The 13,564-nt window shown below is 35.7% G+C and overlaps 1 pseudogene across 1 annotated transcript; it reads right to left on the reverse strand.

Moving 5' to 3' along the window:
- Window positions 1–6,474: 6,474 nt before the first annotated feature.
- On the reverse strand, window positions 6,475–7,613 carry LOC309808937 (calponin-3-like; annotated as a pseudogene). Its single transcript has one exon. The product of its transcript is annotated as a calponin-3-like (transcript).
- Window positions 7,614–13,564: the final 5,951 nt, after the last annotated feature.

Genomic DNA, 13,564 nt, shown 5'->3' on the forward strand with positions numbered 1-13,564 from the left:
AGTGTATAATTAATAAATATTGTCTATTATTATATTATTATTATTAATACTAAGTATTGTTCCAAGCATAGCTAGTGAGTCATGACTTTCAAGATGCTGCTCTGAACTCTGCTCTCAATCTCTCCCCTGGATTTTAGATCCCAGATTAGTGTTCCCTGTGCCTGCTACCTTCCTGCCTTAATTAGTACACTATGCTGTTCCTCCTCTTTCCACCCATAGAGTTACCTCTATCCTGATCCAATACCCCCTTTTTCCTCAATGGAGACCAGGTCTTAAAGCCAGATATTTTACTTTTTTACTTGCAGCTATTTAATCCAATACATTAATATTGACTCATACCTGATAGAGGGAAGGCTAGAAGAATAGGGTGAAGCCATATTCCTAATATTATTCTTTAAGAAAATATGATAGTAAAAGCGGGGCCTTTATACCTAGAGAATAAGCTGTGAAGCTAGACCCAGCCCCTCTGGCCTGAAGGAGTAGAGAAAAACCACCAGGCACAGCAAGAGTCAATTTTCGGAGGTCCACGTGAGTGGATTTCTCTCATCTTTTTAAACTAAGTGCTCACCTATTTGAGGATCATAGCCTTATGCAAAAGTCTCAGTTCCAATTTCTTCTTTCTTGTAAGACCGAATCAAGTCTGTAGCCAAAATCTGTATGATAAGCTCCCATCTCCTTAATGCTGGGGCTTCCATCAACACCAGACTTCTAGGATTTTTTTTTTTTTGGTACCTATGGATTTTTCCATTCTATTTGGAGAATTCAGCTAAGAAAGTACAGTATACACATGCACACAAACACATTCTTATACATCTATATATAAACTTTATATATGTCATACTTACAGAAAATTCAGCCTCTGTAGATGCTTGGTGGGAAGATTTCTGCATTATTAATCTGCCTTTTGCCTGGAACATCAAAATGAAAGAATTCCTCCTCAAACAAACATTAACATGAATTTGCCTCTCACTTGTTTTTTCCTCCTTCATTGTGTAAAGCTTTCTATTGTGACAAAACAAGGAAACTGTGTATTCAAATTTCATAGTATGCTGCATGTTGAGACCATAAAGAGACATCCATGAGACATGTACAAGAAGTTTTTGCCAACCAAAACAGAAAAAAAGAAAATGGTTTGAGTGGGAAATAATCAATCCAATTCTATGAGAAAAAATAACAAAAATAGTAACATTTTTCATTTGAGGTTCAGGTTTTCTTTATCTAAATTTTTACAGTGAAAGGTAAAAAAAGGATTAAATATATTTAAATTGCAGAAAGATGATAAATTTAGTTTTTGCATTAGTATACTTTTTACTTTTTTTTGGATTTAAAATATTACTGGAATGTCTTAGAATGTTGAGTGATGAAAAACAAACAAAAAACACTGGGTAAGTGATAAAATCCAAGAAATCAGAAAATACCTCAAGACAAATAAAAATAAAAACACAATTTTCCAGAAACTGTGGGAAGAAGGAATAGCAGTTCTAAGAGGGAAATTCAAAGCAATAGAGGCCTTTTGTGGGAAACAAGAAAAATCTCAACTAAACAACCTAAACTACCACCTAAATGAATTATTAAAAGAAGAATAAACAAAACCCAAAGTCAGCAAAAGGAATGAAATAATAAATATCAGAGAGGAAATGGATGAAATAGAGATAAAAAATAAAAAAGATCAATGAAAACAAGATCTGGTGTTTTGAAATGATAAACAAAACTGATAAACCTTTAGCCAGGCTCACCCAGAAGAAAAGAGAGAGGACTCAAATAAAATAAGAAATAAAAGAGGAGAAATAACAACTGATGCCACAGAGATACAAAAAAATCATAGGAGTATACTATGAACAGTTATATGCTAACAAATTGGACAACGTAGAAGAAATGGACAAGTTTCTAGAAACATGCTGCCTGCCAAAATGGAGTCAAGAAGAAACTAACAGTCTAAACACACCAATCACTAAAAGTGAAATTGAATCTGTAATGAGAAAGCTCCTTGCAAACAAAAGTCCAGGACCACATTGCTTCAGAGGGGAATCCTACCAAACATAAAGAAGAATTATACATATGCTTCTCAAACTATTCCAAAAAACTGAAGAGGAAGGAAAACTCTCAAATTCATTCTGCAAAGCCACCATTACCCTGATACCAAAATCAGACAAAGACACTACAAAAAAAGAAATTACTGGCCAATAACTTCAATTAATATGGATGAAAAAATCCTTAAAAAATATTAGCAAACTAAATCCAACAATATGTAAAAAGGATCATACACTGTGATCAATTTGGATTTATTCCAGGGTCACAAGAATGGTTTAACACATGCAAATCAATCAATGTGATACATCACATTAATTAATGGAAAGAAAAAAATCACATGGTCATCTCAATAGATGCAGAAAAAGCATTTGAAAATTTTAACATTAATTCATGATAAAGCTGTCATCAAATTGGGTATAAAGGGAACATAGCTCAGCATCATGAAGGCTATTTATGACAAACACACAGCCAACATAAAACTCAATGGTGAAATGCTGAAAGCCTTCCCACTAAATTCAGGAACAAGACAAGAATGCCTACTCTCACTGATTCTATTTAACACAGTATTGGAAGTACTAACCACAGCAATCAAACAAGAAAAAGAAAGAAAGTGTATCCAAATTGGAAGGGAAAAAGTAAAACTGTCAGTTTTTGCTGATAACATGATACTCTATAGAGACAGCCCTAAACTCTCCACCAAAAAACTGTTAGAACTAATAAATGAATTCAAGGTTGCAGGATACAAGATTAATATACAGAAATCTGTTGCATTTCTAAACACTAATAAAAGAATATCAGAAAGAGAAAGTAAAAAAGAAATTCTATTTAAAGTTGCATCAAAAATACCTAGAAATAAACATAACCAAGGAGGTGGAAGAACTATACTCTGAAAATTATAAAACTTTGATGAAGGAAATTGCAGATGATTCAAAGAAATGGAAAGATATTCCATCCTCCTGGATTGGAAGACTCAATATTTTTAAAATGGTCATATTACTCAAATCAATCTACAGATTTAATGCAATCCTTATCAAAATACCCATGACATTTTTTCACAGAAATGGAACAAATAATCCTAATATTTATAAGGAACCACAAAAGACCCTGAATTGCCAAATCAATACTGAAAAAAAAAGAACAAAGGTGGAGGAATAATCCTTCCAGATTTCAGGCTATACTACAAAGCTACGATAATTAAAACGTGTGGTACTGGCATAAAAGCAGACACATATATCAATGAAACAGAAAAGAAAGCCCAGAAACAAACCCACACACCTACAGTCAATTAATCTACAATAAAGGAGGCAAGAATAGACAATGGAAAAAAGACAATCTCTTCAATAAGTGGTACTAGGAAAAATGGTCAGCCACATATAAAAACAATGAGATTAGAACATTCCCTCACACCATATAAAAAAATAAACTCAAAATGGTTTAAGACCTAAATGTAAGACCTGAAACCCTAAAACACCTAGTAGAGAACCTAGGTGGAACACTCTTTGACATAAATTGTAGCTATATATTCTTGGATCTGTCTCCTAAGGAAAAAGAAATAAAAGCAAAAATTAAAAAAAATATATAGTACCTAATTAAGCTTAAAAGCTTTTGCATGGGAAAGGGAATCATCAAAAAGACAACCTACAAAATGGGAGAAAATATTTGCAAATGATGTAACCAACAAGGGGTTAATATCTAAAATATACAAACAGCTCATACAATTCAATAACAACAACAACAACAAAAACAGCCTAATGGAAAAGCGGGCAGAAAACCTAAACAGACATTTCTCCAAAGAAGACATACAGATGGATAACAGGCACATGAAAAGATGTTTAATGTTACTAATTATTAGAGAAACACAAATCAAAGCCACAATGAGGTATTACCTCACCCTTTCAGAATGGCTATCATCAAAAAGTCTACAAGTAACAAATACTGGGGAGTATGTAGAGAAAAGGGCACTGTTGTACACTGTTGTTGGAAATGTAAACTGATGAATCCTGTATGGAAAAGAGTATTGAAGTTCCTTAAAAAACGAAAAAAGAACTACTGTGTGATCCATCAATTACACTTCTCTGTATATATGTGGAAAAAATGAAAATAGTAATTCAGGAAGACATGTGAACCCCAATGTTCATAGCAACACTGTTTACAATATTCAAGACATGTAAGCAACCCAAGGGCCCATCAACGGATGATTGGCTTAAGAAGATGTGGTATGTAATATTACTCAACCATAAAAAAAATAGAAATTCTGCTATTTACAGTGACGTGGATGGACCTAGAGAATATTATGTTTCATTAAATGAGTCAGGCAGAGAGAGACAAATACTCTATCATATCACTTATATGTAGAATCTAAAAAAGAATGCAAATGAGTGCATATGCAAAAAAAAAAAAAAAAAAAAAAAACAGACTCACAGATACAGAAAACAAACTTGTGGTTACCAAAGGGGAGAAGGAAGAGAAGGGAGGGACAGATTAGGGGTATAGGATTAACAGATACATGCTCATATTTATAAAATAAATAAGGAAAAAGGATATACTGTATAGCACAGGGAATTATAGACATTTTCTTGTAATAACCTATAATGGAGTATAATCTGAGAAAATACTGAATTGATATGCTGTACACCTAAAACTTACAAAATGTTGTAAATCAACTATACTTCAATAAAAAAAAATAATAAGGGGAAAAAATAAAAAGAGAATATCAATCTGTACATAATCATGCTTACATATTTTAGACAATTTTCCCTTAAAGGAAAGCTAGTTGATGCTGTCCATTTTTCTTTGCACCACTTATTGAAGAGACTGTCGTTTCTCCATTGTATATTCTTGCCTCATTTGTCATAAATTAATTGATCATATAAGTGTGGGTTTATTTCTGGGCTCTCTCTTCTGTTCCATTGATTCATGTGTCTCTTTTTGGGCCTGTACCACACTGTTTTGTTACTGTAGCTTTGTAGTATAGTTTAAAAGTGGGGCGTTTTGTACCTTTGTTCTTCTTTTTCAAGATTGCTTTGGATACTCAAGCTCTTTTATATTTCCACAAATTGTTGTATTATTTGTTCTAGTTCTGTGAAAAATGCTCTTGGTGTTTTGATAGAGATTGCATTGAATCTGTAGATTGCCCTGAGAAGTATGGCCATTTTAACAATATTAATTTTTCCAATTCATGAGCATGGTATATCTTTCCATTTGTTTATGTTATCTTCAATATATTTCATCAGTGTCTTATAGTTTTCAGAGTAAAGTTCATTCATCTCCTGGTTAGATTTATTCCTATGTATTTTATTCTTTCTGATGCAATTGTAAATGGGATTGTTGTCTTAGTTTCTTTTTCTAGTACATTGTTATTAGTGTATAGAAACGTAACAGATTTCTGCATACTAATTTTGTTTCCTGAAACTTTACTGAATTCATTATTTCTATTAGTTTTTTGATGTAGTCTATAGGGTTTTCTATATATAGTATTGGGCTGACCAGAAAGTTCACTCAGGTTTTTCTTGTAACTGTTTACGCACAAACCTGAATGAGGTTTTTGGCCAATCCAAAATTATGCCATATGAAACAGTGACAGTTTTATTTCTTCCTTATTATTTAGATTCAGTTAATTTGTTGTTGTTGTTGTTGTTGTATGATTCCTATGGCAAGGACTTCCAATACTATATTTTTTTTCAAAAAAATATTTATTTATAAAAAATACAATGGGATAAGTTTATGCTGAGAAATGCAGCAATAAATACAGTGGAAGAAAACAGAGCAACTCTACATCAATACATTGGCACAAACAGGAAGAGCAAACACACCCCCCAGACATCGATGTCTGCAGGCCAGCTTTTTACACACTCCTTTCAAAACACCAATCGGAAAAGATCTTGTCGGCTTAGGTAAGAATGAGTACACATATAATCACAAAGGCACACTGATCAGGACTTTATTTAAAAATTAGCAAACAATACTGTAGAAACATTGATATATAAATTTCTAAAATGCTGCATCTTAAATTTAGTAGGCAAAGACCACGTTTAGCTATAAGCATGAGTTTAGTCTTCCATGTAGAAACCAGATACTAAACTGTAAAAAAAAAAAAAAAGAAGGTTCCTATTGTTTGAAAATACCAATTGAAGTAGAGGATTGTAAAAATGCATAGATCTTTAATAAAAGAATTGACTGTACAAGAGCACTCCCCTTTCATATTCCTTTTTACTTCATACGAGAATTATTGGTTATGCTGTAGCATTTAACTGTTACAGCACTAAAAGGCAATTATTTAGGGAAGGGGCAGAAAAAGGAGAAAGGAATGTATGTAAGGCAGTATTTCCTTTAGGTACAATAAGCATAATAGTGTTTTAGGAAGACAAGGTAAAAATTACTCAAGGCTAGCTTGGTTTTCACTGAATAAAAACAATGGGCTAAATACTGAGCTCCTCTGTGAATCTAACAATCAATGCCTTGGTCTCTATATTAGTAACCTCTGGGGTACTTGGTCATCTTGGTACTTGCCATGATATTCATCTGGGTATTCTGCCTGATAATCACTGTCACTGATTTCCGACCCATTTGTTCCAGTTCCTTGGCTTCCATTGTGAATGACAGGTTCTGTGGGAGCAGCACGGTACTTGGGGTCATATACTTGCCGCCCAAGCCCATACACACTCATTCTTTTCTGGGAAGCGAATTTGTTGGTTACCCATCTGTAGAGAAATTTTCAAGTTGTCCACGGGTTGTAATGTTAGTTTCTGATCATAGATGTCTCTTTGGGTACCCAGTGCTAACATCCCTGCCTGGCTGGCTCCTTTGTTGGTGCCCATCTGCAGACTAATCATGGTCTGATCAAAAGGTTTGTCAGTTTGCATTTTGGAATCATAAAGATGCCTCCTAGTCCCATAGGCTGTCATACCTGCTTGGCTGATGCATTTGTTGGTTCCCATCTGCAAACCAATTACACTTTGGCCAGCTTTTAATTTTCCTTCATCAAAACGTCTTGTTTGTTTTTCTGCATACTTAACTCTAATGTCAATTGTTGTATGGAATCCTTTTGTTTTAGCCAGACCTGCTAGGGCCACCAGCGTAGACTGAACCTGGGTCATGTTTCCATTCTCAAAAAGATCATTTGCTTCAAATATGTCATGTGGCTTCATACCATAAGCCTGAATAGCTTTGATAAAGTTGCCAATATTCTCCAACTGAGGCCAGTTTAATGAGAACTCATTGACCTTCTTCACTGAGCCTGGCTGTAGCTTGTTTATGAGTTCGCAGAGGATTATGCCATCTTTTAAGCCCAGCTGAAAGTTGGTGCCAATGCTCATGCCAGTCACCTCTTCTATCCAATTGCAAAGATCTTCTTCTGCTTGATGATCATGCTTGGAATCAATCTTGTTCTTGACTTCGGCCGAGAGCCTATAGGAAGGGTCCTTGTTGAAGTGGGTCATGATGATTTGGTCGGCGGGAAGAGGCTGAGCTCTGGTCCGGGGGTTTCTCGTGCTCGGCTTCCCTGCTCCTGGCCCCGAGGAGTGGCCGCACCACAAGATGATCCGAGCTCGCTCCCCTGGGCGGCACATGAATCGCCCGGACGCGGCAACGGGGTGCGGGCAGTGTCTCGGCTACTCAGTCGGACGAGGTCCCGCAGAGCCTCCTGGTTGGCTCCGGAGTCCCACATGAACTCTCCAATACTATCTTGAATAAACATGGCAAGAGTGGGTGTTCTTGTCTTGTTCTTGAACTTAGAGAAAATGGTTTCAGCTTTTCACCATTGAGTATAATGTTGGCAATAGGTTTTCATATATGGCCTTTTTAATATTATGTTCCCTCTATACCCACATTGTTGAGAAGTTTTATCATAAATGGATGTTAAATATTGTCAAAAGCTTTTTCTGCATTTTTGGGGATAAACATGATCACTTGATATTTTTTTTCAATGTGTTAATGTGATGTATCATTAGTTGATTTGTAGATACTGAACCATTCTTGCATCCCTATGATAAATCCACTTCATCAAAGTGTATGATTTTTTAATGTATTGTTCAATTTGGCTAGCTTTTTTTTCTCTTAGGCTTGTGTGAGTTCCACTGCTCTGCTTCCGGTTCACTCATCCATTCCTCTTTCTTATCTAATCTACACTTTATTCCTTCTAGTATATTTTTAATTTCAGTTACTGTATTGTTTCAGTGCTGTTTGGTTCATCTTTATAGTTTCTAACCATTTGTTAAACTTCCCACAGTATTCAGCCGTTCTTCTCCCCAGTTCTTTGAGCATCTTTGTAATCTTATCTTGAACTCTTTATTGGGTAGATTGCTTATCTCCACTTCACTTAGTTCTTCTTCTGGTGTTTTATCTTATTGCTTCATCTGGATCACATTCCTTTGTTTTATTTTGCCTAATTCAGTGGTTTTATTTCTATGAAATTAGTAGATTGGTTACATTGCCTGATGTTGCAAAAGTGGTCTTATGTAGGAGATGTCTTATGGAGCCCAGCAGCACACTCTCCTCTGCTAACCAGAGCTATACGCTCTAGGAGTATCCTCTATGTGGACTGCATGGGCCTTTCTGTTACAGTAGAGCTGACTGCTGTGGGCTTGCTAATAGGCATGGCTGACTCCTGGCCTGGTTGGTTGCCAGGCTCTGCCTAGTGTGGAGGTTCCAACCAATGGTGGGTGGGGCTGAGTCCTGTTGTCTGGCTGCATGACCCATGTAGTCCCAGTCCTGGTGCCAGCCCACTGATATACAAGACTAGGTTACAGGATAGCTGGCTGCAGGGCCAGGGGTCCCAGAGCTGGTGTTGTCTACTGGTGGGTAGGCCAGTGCCTGGGCTTGTGCTGGCCCACTGGGTGGTGGAACTGGTGCTTGACATGGCCGGCTGAAGGCCCCAGGGTGTGCTGTAGCTAGGGTCTCCTGCTAGTGGGTAGGGAATGTACCAGGGAGCCCACCCACTGTTGGCTGAGACCAGATCCTAGGACTATTGCCTGCTCACTGGTGGGTGAAGCTGGGTCCTGGGTTCTTTCACTCTGGGGCCCAAGATTGTGAGCCAGCTGGTGTGTGAGGTTGGATCCTGGGCTAGTCTTGGCCCACTGGTGGGTGGGGTCAAATCCCAGGGTGGCTGGCTCTGGGGCTCTGGTGGTCCCAGTACCACCACCAGTCCCAGGACTGGTGTACACATGTTGGTGGGCAGATCTATGGCCCAGTGTTTCTGGCTTTGGGGCTTTGGGGCTCTGGGGCTCCTGGAGCTGGTATTGGCCTGCTGGTTGGTGGGGTCAGGTCCATGGCCCTCTGTTGTATGGTGTTGTGTCTCAGGAGACTGGGGTGCTCAGTGGAGGTCTATGGAAGCCTGTCTTCTGGTTGGGAGAGTTGTGTATCCATGTAGTTAGCTGCTTGGCTTCGGGGTTCCAAGGACTGTTTCTTACTGGCTGGTGCCTACTGACTGGAAGGGCTGGACTGCAGTACTAATAAGCTAGAGGGAGGACTACAAAATGGTGTTTACCAACATGGTAGAATGCATTGCCTAAAATTGCTGCTGCCTGCATCTATGTTCTGAGCATGAGTCCTAGTTGCCTTGTGCCTCTCCAGAATACCCTCCAAGATCAGGAAGTGAGTCTGAGCCAGGCAGTTTTCAAATTATTTCTTCTGCCCTCAGTCTTGGAGCATGTGAGATTTTGTGTGTGACTTTTTTAAGAGCAGAGTCCTGGTTTTCTACAGTGCTGGGGCTCTCCTGAAATTAAGTCCCACTGGCCTTCAAAACCAAATGTTCTGGGTGTCCTTCTTGGTACAGGAACCCCAGGCTGGGTAGTCCAAAGTGATATTTGACTCCTCACTACTTGGGGAGATCCTCTGCAATTGTGATTATTCACCCATTTGTAGGTTGCCTACTCAGGGGTATGGGTCTTGACTATACCAAGTCTCTACCCATCCTATCTGACCCATTGTGGTTCCCTCTCTATATCTTTAGTTGTAGATGTTTTCTGCTAGTCTTCAGGTCATTCTCATCAATAGTCACTCTATAAATATTTGCAATTTGGTTGTCCCCATGGGAGGAGGCGAGCTCAGGGCCTTCCTACTCTGTCATCTTGACCAACCGATTTCAACTAAAAAAAAAAAAATGTGTCTCAGCCTCTCCTACCACTTCAGTGGGGGTTATTTTCTTGTTTACTGATGTGTAGGAGTTGATCAGCTAGTATTAGTATTTTTTCAGAGGTAATTGTTTCATATGTAGCTATAGATTCTGTATGTCCCTGGGATGAGTTAAGTTCAGGGTCCTCCTGCATCACCATCTTGAACTGCAACTAGCTTTGTTTTTAATCCCTGAATATTTGAGAGCTGAGTGTAAAAAGTGGAATTTCTATGTCTTTAACATTACCTTCTATATCCTGAAAAATTATCTTATTTTTCTATAAATGAGTTTTTAAAAATTATCTTTCTCCTGAACTCTTTTGCATATTCAATTTTACTCTAATATTTTTTTAGTTTCACAAGGGAGAAGCATCCATGAATGGTTACTTATTCTTTAGGATTCATTGAGCAATTTTGCTGTCAGAAATTAACATGGTAAAATAATGCATTTCTATTTGTTTCTTCATTGTGTATGATTAGACAGGCATGAAATGTTTCATGAAAAAAACAGTATTTATGTAAAATTATTATTTATTGGAAATTCCCTTGAATAATTACTGTCTTCCTCCTCTGATAAGGTTTCTCTTTCAAGATTATTTTGTTAAAAGGTAGAGACTGCTCTCTGTTGAGCCTTGTGTTACCCGAGGTAAAGCAATCTAATCTATATGTTGGAAGACTGCTAACTTTTCTTTTTTTTTGAGTGGACTTTTAAGGACACTGGATTTTGATTTGATTATTCATTTTAGCTCCTTAAAGTTGTAATAAATTCTACAAGTCATTCATAAATCAACAAGCAGAGCACATTGAAACCAGAGTTTATAGGTTGTGAAGTATTGCATTTCATAAATCCCTGCTTTTTATGTGCATTAAAGTAATTGTTGGGAAAGGAAACACACCTATTTCATCATGAAAAATAAAGTGAATTATGAGAAAAAAAATCACAGATGCAACTCAGTAACATGTTGATGAAGTTGCTCATTTGAAATATATCTTCATCCTATATTTGACTATTTTTTTGGAATAGTCAGATCATATTCACTTGTCGAGATTTCTTAGGTGTTTTTATGACAACTCAAATTAACATGTTTGAAATGGAATCTAGAAAAAATATGGACTCTTAAATGCAAGACCCAATTGAAATCTCAGTTATATATATATATGTATATATTTTTAATATATATATAAATATGTGTGTGTGCATATATATATATATACACACACACATATGCTAGCTTTGAGTTGGTTAATAGATTTGAAGCCTCAGCTTAACTGAGAATATTAACAGGTGTAGCTCAAAGGGCGGTCATGAGAATTAATAAGACCCAATATGTAGAATGGCACAGTACTGGTAATGTTTGCATTCAACATGTATTTCCTATATTTGGCCAAGTTGTTCATCAATTCCCATTGGAAAAGAATTTTAATTAATCCCAGAGTGGGGAATACACCTTAAAATCTCCCTTCTCCTCACTCTTCTATATCACTTGATTTGCAGAGATTTTTTTATTGCCTCATACTATTTCTATTTTTTTTTCATTAGAGTATAGTTGCTTTACAATGTTGTGTTAGTTTCTACTGTACAACAAAGTGAATCAGTTATACATATACATATATCCACTCTTTTTTTAGATTTCCTTCCATTTAGATCACCACAGAGCATTGAGCAGAGTTCCCTGTGCTATATAGAATGTTCTCATTAGTTATCCGTTTTATATATAGTAGTGTATATCTGTCAATCTCAATCTCTCAGTTCATCCCCTCCCCCCTTCCTGCCTCATATTATTTCTCGATTTAGTCTTCTTTTCTCCATCTCCAATGTCACTAAAGAGATTACTTCCAATTGAACATTTCACTAATCTTTAACTGGTTTCCCACATCTACTTTTATTACTTCCTTCTACCTATCCATTTTGGGGGATTTATTTTGCTCTTATTTTTCTAATTTCCAAAGATGAATGCTTAACTCAATAAATATTAACCATTTTGCTTTTCTAATATAAGCTTTAAGTCTGTAAAAATCATCTGTATTTCTTTAATCATATGACACGTTTTAATATAGTGTCTATTGAGTTCTAAATACTTTCTAGTTTTCATTGTGATTTCCTCTAGACATATGATTTATTTGGATGTATATTTCTTAAGTTCCAAACATACAGAGTTTACTTAGCCACCTTTTTATCCATATTTCCAGCTTAATGTTATTGATATCAGAGAAAAATCTTTGTCCCTTTTAGAAATATGTCTTGTTTTATTGTCCAGTCTGCAGTCTGTTTTTGTAAATGTTCTATGTAGGCTAGACAAAACAAATGTATATCCTGCTGTTTTGTAGCTTAGTGTTTTATGTTGTATTTATGTTGTGTTCATTAAATTAGCTTATTATTATATTCAAATATTTTATACTTTACTGATTATCTGCTTAATCTACAAATTTTTAGGCACATATAAATTGTATCCTCAACACATATAGAACAAAAACTCACAGAACAAGGGAAATAAATATGTGTGTAAAAATCTTACACTGTTCTAAGTGACCAAAATTTTTAAATAGTTAATTCTTGGTGAGTTTAACTTATAATTTGTGTCAAGTTTTCATCTACATTTCTATGAATACCTTGCCTCAAAGTCCATTTAACCTGATATTTACATAGTTTTTGAACAGTTTTCTTTTGGCTATTATTTGGCTAAAATATAATTTTGATTCTTTTACTTTTAACCTTTCTGCATCCTTATCCTTTGTTCTTATCTTTTAAATAGTTTTTTCATAGAGTTTATACCTAGGATTGATTTTTATATTATTTAATCTGTATTTTTGTTTTGTTTTTAAACTGGGGAATTTAAATTATTTATATTTGTTGTGATAGTGATTATTTTGGTTTGTAGGAACCAAATCATTTTATGCTTTCTACTTGTTCTGTCCTTTCTATGTTTTATTTCCTTTCCTCACTAGTTTTCCTTTGGACTGATTCTTTTTTCCTATTTTCCTCTACTAGTTTGGAAGTGTTACACCATTTTTATTCTGTAAGAGGCTAGGCTAGAAATTATTATATGAATGTTAACTTTTCAAAAACTAAAATTAATGTCCTACTTGCTTTTCAAACAGTATAAGAATTCAGAAAACTTCAATTTCATTTAAACCTACTCCCAAATTATATACTATTGTTTAATGTTTTATTTTAATTTTTTTAAAGCCAAATCAGATATTATTATTGACTCGATAGACATTGATTTACCTTTATCTGTACAATTAATAATTTATTTGTTCACTATTCCTTCTTGTATCCCAGACATTCTATTTGATATCACTTTTTGCATAAATTACATCGTTTAGAACTTACTTTAATGAGTCTGCTTTAACAAGCTCTATGCTGTTATATTTGTCTGAAAATGTCTTTATTTTGCCCTTACTTTTGAAAGATATTTTCACT

The sequence above is a fragment of the Mesoplodon mirus genome (genome assembly GCF_964341445.2).
Source record: "Mesoplodon mirus genome assembly, chromosome: 7".
In the NCBI taxonomy this organism is placed as follows: domain Eukaryota; kingdom Metazoa; phylum Chordata; class Mammalia; order Artiodactyla; family Ziphiidae; genus Mesoplodon; species Mesoplodon mirus.